Here is a 13,039-nt window from a genome sequence, read left to right on the forward strand (position 1 = left end):
TTTACATTTGATAATAGACATTTGACTATACATAAACATTTCTACCGTTGTTAAACATTTCATCTTGATGGTTTGGTTTGAGTAAGTGATTAAGTAACGAGGCGTGTGTAATATGATACAAGCATGGTGGATACGCCGTTGGTACTTCCTATATATAAGTGTTTGTATGGTATTACATATCGTAGCGTTATTTGAATCATTTCCATTTGAGACATATGACATTTTATACAAATAACACACTTTTCATGAGACATTGTTTTACAAACTCATTTTACATGGTTATCCGTTTAACCATACAGTGTTCTCTTATTTATACATATCATCTGATCTTATCGTTTTTCAAATGATTTACAAGACAAAGCAAATTACAAGGTTCATGACTAAACACTTTCTCAAACATAAGTCATGAATCCCGTTTTCACAAAACCAATGTATCTCACAGGCATTTTTATGCTGACGTACCTACTTTCACATGTGTTTTCAGGAAATGATGCATAGGACTTATCAAGACATACTTAGGCGGACCTGTGCCTTAGTGACTTAAAACGAGACAAGAACTAGTTAATTCATGTTATGTACTCTTTGGTTCTTGTTTAAACAATGTAAACATTCATGTTTGATTAATAAAACGAAACTTCAATTGCCATAGATTTGAAACAATTGATTCTGTTACAACACTCCCCGACGTTTCCGCCACGTTTTGTATGTTCTACGTGGTCGGGGTGTGACAGAAAAATGGTATCAGAGCCAATGGTTATAGGGAATTAGGTTATTAGTAATACTTTGACCTAGTCTATAACCTTCCTAGGACCCTAACGCGAGTTTACTTGCGTTTAGTCACAAAACAATACCGTCACCTATCCTTAGGCGACGACCACAACAAGAACATAAATTTCAAAACCGCTTTGAAAACTAATCATCTGTTCTAGGATGATTGATTACTAGGTTTTGAACCCTCCGTTATAAGGTTTTGAACCCCTTTGAATTTTCAAAATCTCGTCAAGGTTTTGGGTCCTAAATAGTGTGAACACGTGCAAACTGGAAGAGTAAATGCCTGTACCCTGGGATTTCTGTCTAAGGTTAGAGTGTTCGTACAAATCCACATAATCGGACCAGTCACTCTTACCTGGGAACTCTTGGGGTGAGTGTCCACTTATAGGCGAGCATGTCTTCGCGATACACTATGAGGATCTATTTACTTTGATTCAACCTTGGTGCTGTTTGTTTGCTTCGTGGATTCAAACAAATGACCATCAACCATGATTATGGCCGGTAATTATAACATCCTATTCTTACCCATGCCATTTCATTTGTTTTCTCTCTTGTTTCCCCTTTTTAGAATGCCTCCACGACGCGAAAATCCGGTATCTATTGAAGATCTGGCAGCTGTCATTACACAGCAAATAACTGCTGCAATCCCGAAAATCGTTGCCCAATGTAACCAAGCCCTCAACAACAATAATGCCCCCTGCAGCTTCAAGACGTTCAACTCGGCTAAGCCATTAAAGTTTTCTGGGTCTCAAGGAGCGACTGCACTTCTGCAATGGTTCGAGAGTTTAGAGAGCACCTTCAGACATGTTCAATGTCCAAAAGAGCGAAAGGTAGATTTTGCATCTAGTGTCTTTGAGAAACGAGCTTTAACATGGTGGAACGGTGTGATGAGAGATAGGGGTGCCGAAGTGGCACTGGCTCAAACGTGGGAAGAACTTCGAGCACTGATGATGAAGGAATTCTGTCCTCGTCACGAGATCAGGGCCTTAGAAAGGGAATTCGACGATCTTAAGCAAGACAACGGCGAACATCGAGCATACACTGATCGATATGAGGAGCTGAGCTTGTTGTGTCCTTCCATGGTTACGCCTTTGGATAAGGCGATCGAAAAATACATTGATGGCCTCCCTGACTCAGTTCAGGACATTGTTACTGGTAGTAACCCCACTACGGTTAGGCAGGCCATTGAGCTATCTGCAACCTTGACTGAATCTCAGATCAGGAAACGTAAGCTTTTCCGAAAGGGTGACAAGAAACCAGTCGAGGAATCGAAACAAATCGAGGAATCAAAGACCATGGATGAACAGACTGAATCCCCTAAGAAGTCAAAGAAGCGGAAGGCTTCTCAGAACTTCGCCATGGTTACTCACAATGATCAAGTTGTCCCCAACCAACCAGCTCAACCCCCTGCTAGGAAGCCATACAATGGAACTTCACCCTTGTGCAACCAATGTAACCTTCATTATCATGCTAGGGTGAAGTGCCGCGAATGCCAAATTTGTGGACTTAAAGGTCACACAGCAAAGGTTTGCCGAGCTGCAGTTGCACCAAATCAAGTTGACAACAATCCTGCTCAAGCTCGCTTTCCACCAGGTTCTTGCTACAATTGTGGCGAGATGGGTCATTTCCGAAGAAATTGCCCAAAGCTTGCTAATGCTAATCCAGCACCGTGATGAGCATCTGACCGACTAGAAGACAACACCCTTTATAAATAATCATGTCTTGTGTATTATTTTCTTTTGTTGTCAAGGTCCATGAAACAGTTGTTATCATTGTTTAAAAATAAATCTTTTATTTACATTGCAATGTATTTCTGTGGTTGCATGTATAAACGACATATCCCTTACAATACCGACAATCAAAGAACCGTATTCCTTGAAGAACAAACTACCCCCAAAATTCTCCCATTCTATGATCTCTTGCGTCTTCCACGAAATTCCTAAGTACCCGTTTCTTCTAAAGAAAACGAAATACAAGGCGCAAGTTATAAAACGTGACGAATACCCAAAGTACCACTATAAATCCTTAATAGGGTACCTAAGGATTTCCCGTAAGTCCTTAATTGTTGTATACCCTAATTCGAATATGATAATTCCTTGTAATCAAAAATCGAATTTTGGGAGATCTTTCTATCTTCTCAGATAGATTCCAGTGAACATTGAGACCCGTCGACAGGTTTCCATATCCGTATTCAATCGATAACAAGTTAGTAACAAATTATAACCAAGTTAAACAACTATGTGACTTTGTGCTTACGTTTTCCCTTATGTGTTGTTGTGTGATCCAAATTATGTTATCCAAATCCTCGTAAAATCTTACATATCCTTGTACAAGAGATATATCGTAGGATACCCAAGGGTGTTACTTAAAATCCTCAATGGACTTCTACGTTACAGTTAAGTTCCTTGGATTATAAAGTACTACTTCATAATTAGACCCTTGAGTGGTCTAGTTAAGCAGATTAATCCAAAAATTTGGCTAGGAATATCATGTGATGATATAGCTAAAAGGACTCCTTGGTGGCCTAACTAAGAAGATCCCCTGTCGATCTAATTAAAGGGACCCGGTGGAAGTCTAGTCACCCTCATCACAAGTATGATATCCTTCCCCAAAACATTACAAAACAAATTGTGCGGACTGTGCAAGGGATTACGTAATTATGGATGCATACATAATTATGGAATTTAGTGCACAGAAATCACAGCAAGTTTTGTCGTATATCTAGAGTTAACCCTATTCATTTTAGTTTCGGAAGAAATTGTGGAAAATGACTCGTTCGGTTCATTTTCGTTTCTGAAGAAATTGTGGAAGATGACTCATTCCGTTCATTTTCGTTTCTGAACAAATTGTGGAAAATGACTCATTCCGTTCATTTTCATTTCTGAAGAAATTGTGGAAAATGACTCATTCCGTTCATTTTCGTTTCTGAAGAAACTATGGAAAATGACTCATTCCGTTCATTTTCGTTTCTGAAGAAATTGTGGAAAATGACTCATTCCGTTCATTTTCGTTTCTGAACAAATTGTGGAAAATGACTCATTCCGTTCATTTTCTTTTCTGAAGAAATTGTGGAAAATGACTCATTCCGTTCATTTTCGTTTCTGAAGAAATTGTGGAAAATGACTCATTCCGTTCATTTTCGTTTCTAAAGAAATTGTGGAAAATAACTCATTCCGTTTATTTTCGTTTCTAAAGAAATTGTGGAAAATAACTCATTCCGTTTACTTTCGTTTCTAAAGAAATTGTGGAAAATAACTCATTCCGTTTACTTTCGTTTCTAAAGAAATTGTGGAAAATAACTCTTTCCGTTTATTTTCGTTTCTAAAGAAATTGTGGAAAATAACTCATTCCGTTTATTTTCGTTTCTAAAGAAATTGTGGAAAATAACTCATTCTGTTTATTTTCGTTTCTAAAGAAATTGTGGAAAATAACTCATTCCGTTTATTTTCGTTTCTGAAGAAATTGTGGAAAATAACTCATTTTGTTCATTTTCGTTTCTAAAGAATACCCATTAAGGAAAATGACTCATTCCGTGCATTTTCGTTTCTAAAGGATACCCATTAAGGAAAATGACTCATTCTGTGCATTTTCGTTTCTGAAAAGTCTCCGTTAAGGAAATGACAGGATATTGCCTTGCATATCTTTGGTGGTTATTTGACACAAAGTCACAAATAGACTCCTACGAATAAATTTCGGGACGAAATTTCCTAAAGTAGGGGAGACTGTGACACCTGTGTCACCGCGACCATCAAACAAATACCAAGCCGATGAAATATCGTATTTCATACTTGGGATCTTGTATAAATATGTGTATCTATTGCACATATAAATTCTGGTTCAATTTCAAACTTTACATCGCTTTCTAGAGAATTATACGCAACCTGGTGCGAAAATGTACTCAGTTTAATGCGACAAATACTCCGGGACATCAACATATACTCAACATAACTTCAATAACCTTTACATAACTTAGAAATAAGTTTTGAAGGCTTTGGTATGGCAAAAACAAGTTAATTCGCTTACAGGGACTAAACTTGACAAACTGCGAAAGTATGCCAATTTGAACTGTAACGAACATTCCAAAACATGTCCATAAGTTAAACATACCATAAATATCCTTTACATAGCTTAGAAATAGGCTTTGAGGGGTTTGGTATGCTAAAACAAACTTTTGGATCATTCAGGGGCTAAAAGTGTCAAAAAGTGCACAAGTTTGCACTTTCGCGCATAACTTACGTTCTGAGTACATCCGGACATCCAAAAATTTATTTAAGCATTATAATATTATGCCTTAGTGTTTGGCATGAGAAAAATCCATTCGTCGCGTCATTTGGATCGTCTTTCGCGCTTATGCGCATTCCGTAGTAATTAAGCGAACATCGCGATCGTACGGCCAAACGAACCGACATCCAGAATATTTTTGAGCATATTTCAAAGTCCCCGACACTTTAACTTCATCTTAGAGCCTTGAAATGAGGTTAACGGGGCTTAAACGTGCCAAAATGGCCAAATTACGTGTTTCTGAAGTGCAGGGACCAAAATTGAAAATTCTGATCTGTGACCCTCAGGCGGGGCGCGTAAAGGTAAGGCCAACCTTTACGCGGGGCGCGTGGGACTGTCAGACCAGATTCAATGTTTGCATTCGATGCAGTTGGCCTTTCGTTCGATCAAGGGGCAATGCCCTTTCACCCAATCAAAGGCCAAAGGCCATTTTCAGTAACCACCACATTTTTGACAAGTGTACGGGCGAGATCGTGGCACGATATTCGATAAACGATCCTAACGGTTATGCTTTTCCTATAAATACCCCCCCCCCCCCTTTGTTGCAAAAACCCACACAATCTGATCAAGAGCTCTAAGTTGGAACCTTTGTTTCATACCTGAGCCATTTTGATCTAGATTAGCATTCGGGGACCCTCCGTAAATATTCTTTCGCTCTTTTATTCACTTTTCGAGTCCGAAAGTCAACGTTTTGTTGACTTTCTGCATTGACCAGCCTATGGTCAACACGAAGTTCATGGAACTTCATAACGTGAGCGTGATCACGATGGTTATAGTCCGTAGTGACTATACCTACTGATTACCACGTTATCTAGGCTCAGTGACGAGTCGTAGTTTCGGCCAAAATGTGCATTCTTGCATATTTTGTAACCAAACTACTCGTGAGTATCAAAACCGTTTGTTTTGATACCAAACCTGTTTTCTAAACTTAGTTAAGCATGTTTTAACATGCTTAGCTCGTCACTTTTAGTTTAGTGCTTATATAGGGTCGTAAGGTAAGCGATCTAAACCATCGCTTATACTTTCGAACCCGACCCATTTGGTCGATCATTAGGATCCGACCAAACACATTAGGTGACCATAGCTATAACCTTCCGAGGTTATACCTTGTGGTCGCGATGTTAGGCGTTCCGAACGCGTTCTACGCGAACGACGCGTTAGGGTAGCATAAGCTACCTAAACGGGTCGTGATGGACCGTAAGCCCTTAGGTTAAGTTTCATTTTAGTATATAGGCTTTGTTAAACCATATTACACGAGTCTCCATACTCGTTTGGTTTACGAACCCGCGTACTATCCGATCCTTCCGATTTGGTCCTGTATATTAACATAGCTACCTATTAGGTGCCGTTTGATATCCCGTGATCTTTAGCATTATCTGGTTATTATACAAGGAATTCAAAGCAATCTCAGGTGAGTACATTGAACCCCTCTTTTACTGTTTTCCAAACTGTTTTGGGGTGAAACACATGTGCCTATCTGTTACTTTCATGCTTTCCTGTTTTCACATCATATACTTGCTATGTTCGATAGTACATATATAGTACATGATTTCATTGTGATTATGCTATGTATGCCCATTGTGTGCGTACTTAGTACATCGCTTTACATTTTATGCTATGTATGCCCATTGTGTGCGTACTTAGTACATCGCTTTACATTTCATGCTATGTATGCCCATTGTGTGCGTACTTAGTACATCGTTTTACATTACATGCTATGTATGCCCATTGTGTGCGTACTTAGTACATCGCTTTACATTTCATGCTATGTATGCACATTGTGTGCGTACTTAGTACATCGTCTTACATTACATGCTATGTATGCCCATTGTGTGCGTGCTTGGTACATTGCTTTACATTACATGCTATGTATGCCCATTGTGTGCGTACTTAGTACATTGTTTTACATTGCATTTCTGTTGCATATGCTCATCCAGCATATGAACACATTATGCTACATTTTGAACCGTTGTGACCATTTGACTATGTTAACCGTCTAAACCCGTTTGATTATATGAACCGTTTGCAACCATTGAACCGTGTGAACCAGTTGTATCCGTTGACATGATTTACATTTGATAATAGACATTTGACTATACATAAACATTTCTACCGTTGTTAATCATTTCATCTTGATGGTTTGGTTTGAGTAAGTGATTAAGTAACGAGGCATGTGTAATATGATACAAGCATGGTGGATACGCCGTTGGTACTTCCTATATATAAGTGTTTGTATGGTATTACATATCGTAGCGTTATTTGAATCATTTCCATTTGAGACATATGACATTTTATACAAATAACACACTTTTCATGAGACATTGTTTTACAAACTCATTTTACATGGTTATCCGTTTAACCATACAGTGTTCTCTTATTTATACATATCATCTGATCTTATCGTTTTTCAAATGATTTACAAGACAAAGCAAATTACAAGGTTCATGACTAAACACTTTCTCAAACATAAGTCATGAATCCCGTTTTCACAAAACCAATGTATCTCACAGGCATTTTTATGCTGACGTACCTACTTTCACATGTGTTTTCAGGAAATGATGCATAGGACTTATCAAGACATACTTAGGCGGACCTGTGCCTTAGTGACTTAAAACGAGACAAGAACTAGTAAATTCATGTTATGTACTCTTTGGTTCTTGTTTAAACAATGTAAACATTCATGTTTGATTAATAAAACGAAACTTCAATTGCCATGGATTTGAAACAATTGATTCTGTTACAACACTCCCCGACGTTTCCGCCACGTTTTGTATGTTCTACGTGGTCGGGGTGTGACATCATCCAAGTAGCAAACATGGCTGGCTCTCTGACAATCTTGGCGATGAAAGCCTTGAACTCTCCTTTCTCATCAACAAACATATCCCAGCTGAAACCTTCAGGTAGTCTCTCATCATCTTGATCGACTATACATTCTTTGAGTCTTCGATCTTCCTACCATGAGCCGTCTGTGAGTCTTGTGATTGACCAACTTGCTGATAAATGGCTTTCCGGTAGTAGTCGTCTTTTTCGAACGGATTCTGAGCACCACTAGCTTCTCTACCCTTCCACTCCCGTTTGAAATGGCCTTTCTCCCTGCATCGAAAACAAGTAACTTTAGATTTATCAAAACCTAAAGTAGATACATGAGCATCAAGAAAGTCATTTCTCCCGGTGATTGTTTTGAACTTCTCAGCACGTCGAAGAACACTTGCAAGACACCATTTGATATCCATGAGTTCCATTTCTTTGGCGTCTATCTGATCGTAATCCTCCTTTGTAAGCATAGGATTTCCAATCCGACCAGCAACAAGACCCTCATAGGATAACAATACAGAACCAAGAAGTGCCATGTGGTCTTTAGCAGTGTCTTCTGAAAAGCTTTGACCTTCTGGAAGGTTGAGAGCTATATTGCATTGAATCACGTATCCATTTCCTCTCTTTGTACCCCGAGACTGAAAGCTTGTATTTGTCTCTTTAGGATTGACACTCGGAAATGATGAAAACCCGCTGCTGCTGTTGCCCGAACCCTGATGACTTGGCACAAATTTAAAAATCAGTGTCAAACAAGCGAAACCAAGTTTGTCCTTTGAAGCGAAATTATTTGATCACACAAGCGAAACTACAGATGTACTTTTGAAGCGAAACTTATGTTTTGCACCAATAAGTGAAACCAGAAATAATCACTTCAAATATATTCCTTGAAGCGGAACCTATAAGCGAGACTACTGATGTTTGAAGCGAAACCTCACTTCTGATGACAAACAAGCGGAACTATGTTGCAGTTTGAAGCGAAACCTCTGATATATGTCTGAATAAGCGAAACTAAGAAGCAATTTGAAGGGAAACTACTTAGTGTCTTTTGAAGCGAAACATAGTCCGAAGATCAATTGGTCCATTTTTAGTTCGTATTTTTGCATAAAACTTTCCAGGAATTGTCTTTGATCTATTGCGCACAAGCTGAGAATTTCTGATCCAATTCTAACCGTGAAAACTTTCTGAATTGACAAAAGAAGGTGTAGAAGCAAGAAAACAAGATGAAATCTAGCTAATTTCTGTAGAAAACCTCCTCCCAAGCTCTGATACCACTTGTAGGATCGTGTACTTGACCTAATGAGTCGTTCAGAGGCGTTCTTCTACTTTTCAGGTGCGGAATAACAAGAAATGTAGATAGAAATAGCTTGCACTTCAGTTTAATCTACTGTTTCATTGATTTACCAACGATTACAGCTCAAACGTCACACTGGCAGAACCTCGGTATGGAAAATACAAACGATCTTAATGTTTCGCTTGAATGGCAACTATATATAGGCCTAACGGTTTCGCTTATGTGTACATGACACATAAGCGGAACCTTAACATTGATACTTGAAGCGAAATCTCTAACTTGACATCCAAGCGAAACCTCTAGCTATGTCCCTTCAAGCGAAACCTCTTTCTAATCCACACATATTCTCCTATTTTCTCGTATATTGAGCCCTAATCTATGCAATACAATATATGACTCGATCCAAGACAAAATCAACAGATGTAGTGCACCAACAGGTTTTAACATCGACTTTTTTACATTGGTGGTTTGTTTGGGTAAAGTGATTTAAGTAACAAGGCGTGTGTAATATGATACAAGCATGGTGGATACGCCGCTGGTACTTCCTATATATAAGTGTTTGTATGATATTATATACCGCAGCGTTGTTTAAATCATTTTCAGTTTAGACATATAACATATTTTTCACAAGACATTACTTTACAAACAACTTATTTTATACAAACTCATTTTTACTTGGTTATTCATTTAACCTTACATTACTCTTTTACATATCATCTACCTTATTATCGCTTTTCAAACGCTTTATAAAAGCAAACACTTAAACTGGATTCATGACAAGTTTTCATTAAACATTTTCTTAAACCTAAGTCATGAATCCTATTTTCATAAAACCTATGTACTCGCCAGCATTTTTATGCTGATGTATTTTCACATGTGTTTCAGGTACAATAGTTGATGATATTTGATGATGATATTGATGCATGCTCACGTAGGATTGGACGAGGCCTTAGTGACATTAAAAGATGCAAGATTAGTTAACTCTATTTATTTTCTTTGTTGTTAAGACATTGTAATACATTTAATCCAATTATACAAAATTTCAATTTTCCATGTGTTATGAAACAATGATTCTGTTACAACACTGCCCGACGATTCCGCCACGTTTTGTTGTTTTACGTAGTCGGGGTGTGACAGAAAAGTTGGTATCAGAGCTCATGGTTATAGGGAATTAGGTTATTAGTAATGCTTTGACCTAGTCTATAACCTTCCTTGGACCCTAACGCGAGTTTACTTGCGTTTAGTCATAAAACAATACCGTCACCTATCCTTAAGTGACAACCACAACAAGAACATAAATTTCAAAACCACTTTGAAAAGCAGTCATCTGTTCTAGGATGATTAATTATAAGGTTTTGAACCCTCTATGTCTTCAAATCTCGTCAAAGTTTGGGTCTTATGATGTGAACACGTGCAAACTGGAAGGATGAACGCCTGTACTCTGAGTTTTCTGTCTAAGGCTAGAGTGTTCGTACAAATCCGCAGTATCGGACCAGTCACTCTTACCTGGGAACTCTTGGGGTGAGTGTTCACTTATAGGCAAGCATGTCTTCAGCGATACATTATTATGACCCGCTTGCTTTGATTTGTCACCATCTCATTTGTTTGCCTTAGGTAACAATTCGTATGCATTGCCTTTCTGTTTTGCTTATTCGATAACATTTCATTTGCTGCTTCCTATGTCTCTCATTTTCTTCTAGAATGTCTCTTTACCTCAGCAACGTTCAAATGTCCGAGCAAGCAACCAAACTTAGGGATGAGCTCGGTACCGTCCGGTACCGAAAGAACCGGTACCGAAAATCCTCATAAGTGGGTACCGGTACCGAATATACCCGGTTCAGTACCGGTACCGGTTCGGTACCGGTACCGGTTCGGTACCGGTACCGGTTCGGTACCGGTATTTGAAGGTAAAAACCGGTACCGTACCGCACCGGTACCGAACCGGTACCGAAAATGTTAAAAGATTCGGTACCCGATTCGGTAAATTTGGTATCGGTACCGGTTCGGTACCGGTACCGGGTCCATTTTGCTCATCCCTAGACAAACTTGCCCAGCAAATAGGCGAAGTAATTCTGAAGTCCGTGGACTTAGGTATTGCCATGTCTCGCCTCAAAAATGGAGCCACTCAAGAGTCATTGAGGAAAGTAGAAGCCAAGCCTTCGAAAAGGTCAAAGAAGCGTAAAGCTTCAAAGAATTCTCCACTCATTCCACCAAGTCAGACCGGACCTAGCCAGGTGGCAGCACCACCAGCTAAGAAGCAATACAAGGGAACGACACCATTATGCGACAAATGTAACTGGAATCACCAAGCTCACATGCAGTGTCGTGTGTGTGTATCATGTGGGCGAATTAGTCACCTGGCAAGTACTTGTCGAATCAACCTAAACCAAGATGGTCCAAGTCATCCACATGCCAACCCTATCCGAGCTCGTTTTCCACGTGGATCGTGCTACAACTGTGGCGAAAAGAGCCGTTTTAGGAACAAATGTCCAAAGATTGTCAATGCAAATCCAACCCTTGGATGAGCATTTGGCCGAGCAAAGGATGTTGCTGTCTTATGCCTTTGTTTCTTTTGTTTTCTTATATTGTGAAACAATCTGTTTCGTTCATAAATAAAAGTCGTTGTTCGCAATTCTGATATACAAATGTAGTTACATGTGTGTATGGCATTTCATCCCTATGATACCTACATCAAGGAGCTATGCTCTTTACAAACTACTCTTGTGATTCTCCCTTTCAAGTGATCGCTCATGATTTCCTCGAAATTTTAAGTACTCGTTTCATTCTAGGAGACGAAGTACAAGAAATAAAGCAAAATTTGTGAGTAATCGTGCTTTTTGCACATCTATGCCTTTGAATCCTTGGTTAGATAACTAAGGGTATTTTCAAATCTCATACCCATTACGTTCTGATTTTTCAACATGCATAGCATAAGTTTTCAAAACAACCTTCATGATTTCAAAATGTTATTAATACAGCATAATTACCTATATCAAGTGCATGATTTCAAAAGCATCATACATGTTTTCAAAAACCTTATACCTAATTTCAAAACTCATCTCGCATGATTTTAAAACATTTTTATACCTAACTAATACACCTACCTTATGATTTCAAAAGTATTATATATGAGGTTTCCAAAAACATTTAACACATTTTAGAACCCCATGCATAGTTTTCAAAATATTTTCTTCATACATTGACTTAACCTTCAAAATCCGCTTCATATGTCACCTTGGCATATCTAGCATCTCAACTTCATAAGCATTTTTACTTCATGTTTTAACTTAAGCACATCCAGTGCAAGATTTCAAAACATCTTCAATTCCCCAAAAATCCATATGGGATCTTTTTATTTTCACAATTAGATCCTTGTGGATAATTGTCATCAGAGTCCTTAATTGGATTCCTTGTGTACCTTAATTCGAACATTTCGGTTCCTTATAATCGAAATCGAATTTTCTCTTTAAAATCTTTCTATCTTCATAGTTAGATTTTTGATAACGTTTAAAGTACCAACTGAAATCCACGGAATGGATTCCTAGTGTGCTTTAAATACATGTGCTCAGTTAGCAGAACAAAATTAACAAAATGATAACAAATTTAAAATCAAGTTAAACAATTATGTGATTATGTGTTTATGCACTTTGTGTTTTCTTTTATGCATTTTGTGTTTTTGAATACTTTGGATATTCGTTATCCAAATCCTCGTAGAATCTTCCATATCTTCATATGAGTGATTCATAGTAGGAAATTCAAAAGGTACAACCTTAAATCCTTATTGGGCTTCTACGTGATAGCCAAGACCCTTGGATTATATAGTGCCATTCCATCATTCAAAGAGACCCCTTTGAGTGGTCTAAGTCAAAAGATTGATTCAGA

Source organism: Helianthus annuus, chromosome 6 (assembly GCF_002127325.2).
Source record: "Helianthus annuus cultivar XRQ/B chromosome 6, HanXRQr2.0-SUNRISE, whole genome shotgun sequence".
In the NCBI taxonomy this organism is placed as follows: Eukaryota; Viridiplantae; Streptophyta; class Magnoliopsida; order Asterales; family Asteraceae; genus Helianthus; species Helianthus annuus.